General features: G+C 44.7%; 1 protein-coding gene across 2 annotated transcripts in view; it reads left to right on the plus strand.

Moving 5' to 3' along the window:
* The window catches only part of LRRC8D (leucine rich repeat containing 8 VRAC subunit D), a 63,956-nt gene that overhangs the window by 57,795 nt on the left and 3,869 nt on the right, over positions 1-2,292 (plus strand). The window contains exons 6-7 of one of the 2 annotated variants that reach the window (XR_004842834.1): positions 1,610-1,709; positions 1,858-2,292. The exon at positions 1,858-2,292 is cut by the window's right edge and continues 963 nt beyond it. The gene's annotated coding sequence lies outside the window, so the exon portion shown is untranslated. Of the gene's footprint in view, positions 1-1,609 lie in introns of both variants that reach the window. The other variant, XR_004842833.1, reaches the window with a different exon arrangement.

Here is a 2,292-nt window from a genome sequence, read left to right on the forward strand (position 1 = left end):
AATATATATAAAAATACCTTCTGCAGCCCATCTCCGTCGGTAATACCAATGTGACACAATTTAAGGAAACAAATGCTGAGCACTCTCATGGCAGGATGTATTGGGCCATGTGGAAATTGTTCCTGGACTGAACTACTTCGGAAACACAGGAAAAAATATCTCAAATGTTATGTCAAACCGTATGTTGACATTCTGGTGATTCTACCACAAATCTCGTAACAGTTAGTGTTTGCTGTACACCTCTGCAGTCTGACTCAAGAGAGCATGGAAACCTGAGCTTTAAATAACAACAAAAACGATAAATCAAAGATGAAAAAGAATGTTGCTCAGTCGCACTGAAAAGTTCAAGAATAAAGCCCAAGAGCAAAGGCTCAGAAAGTGGCCTGCAAGTGCAAATAAATATACCCTCAACCTTTTTTTCCCCTCCCTTCTTTTTTTTGCTTAATTTTAAACTGTGTGAGCTCACAGCAGTTTTTCAGATGGAGGCACAGGAGCACGGGCAGCCTCCTACCTCTCTGAACAGTGCCTGTAGGAAGCCCACAGCCTCAACTCGCCTAAGCTTTTTGCAGCACGGAAGAAAAGGAGACGTGCTCTCTTCTACCCGTTCCCTTACAAAAGCAATAACAAATACGCTACCGTGTCCCACCAACTGTACAGAGAGAGGGGGCCGGGTGTCAGAGTGGACACGGCAGCCTGCTGTGCGTTTGCTGCTGCTCCTCTTCTGTTTCTGAAGAGCCCCCTTCACGGGGAATTGCCCGCAGTACGTGCCTTCCCAGCTGGGGATCTCCCCTTCAGGCTTCTCTTTTTCTCTCTGTAGCAAGCCCATGGATTTGTTTATCAAACCATCGACACAAAGAGGGCTAGAGACCAAGATCTTTGGCCTTAGAAGTCATCAACCAGTTGAGCTGTATGAAAAAAATCACCCAGATATTTGTTTTTTCCCCGAGAAGATCACATGCTTTTTTACATCTCTCTTGTTCGGCCGCCTTGCCTTCAGTCACAGTAACAATATCCTAGTTAACGGTGACTTTTATTTTAAAGGGGCACGTATATAAACATGCCTTTATACTCTGAGGTAAGTTGTCTGACCACTGCTGTGTGCTGCGAGTGATATTTATAATTTTTTTTTTTTTAGCTCGGAACCTCACAGTTTCTCATACATACTGCTTCTAATTTCAAATGTATATGCACTGGCCAAACTTTCTAGGACAACAGCGTGAATAAACCCTTGCTGTGAATGGCACATTGCTATTTCAGCCACTCTGTGTGTGTGAGAGAGATGGCATGTGCATAAAATCTACTTAAATGCAGAGTTTCTTGCGAGGGAACTGGGTTTGTGCCCTTTCTGATACGTAAGTACCTATACAGAAAGGTTGAAAAATATTGGCAATGGATATGTATGATTGTCTTAGATGTCTTGTTTGGCTTTTTTTGTTGTTTTTTTTGAAGGACAGGGAAGGTTAGGCAGGGGGTATAGCACAGACATCTCCAACAGGGGAGCAAATGGGCACGTAATAGGCAACCGAAAGAAGTGCTCCAGGACATGGGTGGGCTGACTGACAGTGAAAAGGCAATGAGCAATGACAAGTCCGGTTCTGCCTTTGTTTAGGGCACCCACGCAGCTCTGACTCGCCCAGGGTGGAGGCTACAGGGCAAACAGCCCAGCCGGAGTCCTACACACCTCCAGCGGCACTTTCCTGCACGAGCAGGTAATACATAGAGCTGGCCTCCAAGGAGCGTAAAGTAGAAGTAAGCTGTAAATCTAAAAAGCAATAATTGCTCACAAGTATTTGCATGCAAGAAAAGTAAGGCACTTCACTGATAATTTGCCAATTACTAACAAGTTGCTCTGCAAAGATCTTTTTTGCTTTAGGGCTGTGGGATAATGAAGCTGATCTCCTCTCTCTATTCCCAACCAACCAGCAGCTGGAAATCATGCCAAAACCCAAAACAAAGCCTGAAATGGGTTCTGCTACCTTCAATTCTGTCTTCCACCAGGACCCAAAAGTTACAGCAATTACTTTTTCTGGCGAGTGCCCGCTGCTGCTTGTGGGATGCTGCTGGGGCTCCAGCGGGGCCGTAGCAGCATGCGAGCTCCTGCAGGTCTGTGCTGTGGCACATTTGAGAGCTTCTAGTCTTCCCGTAAAAGAGCTATATGAAGAAGTTTGTTAAGTTTGGTTGACTTTTAATCTATATTCTAAGTGGGTTTTTTTCCATGTAGGAAAGGATAACACAATCACGCAGAACACAGATCATGTTTCTGCATTAGGATGTTTCCATTCCCTCCTGCTG

This window comes from Egretta garzetta, unplaced genomic scaffold, assembly GCF_000687185.1.
Source record: "Egretta garzetta isolate BGI_Z169 unplaced genomic scaffold, ASM68718v1 scaffold568, whole genome shotgun sequence".
In the NCBI taxonomy this organism is placed as follows: domain Eukaryota; kingdom Metazoa; phylum Chordata; class Aves; order Pelecaniformes; family Ardeidae; genus Egretta; species Egretta garzetta.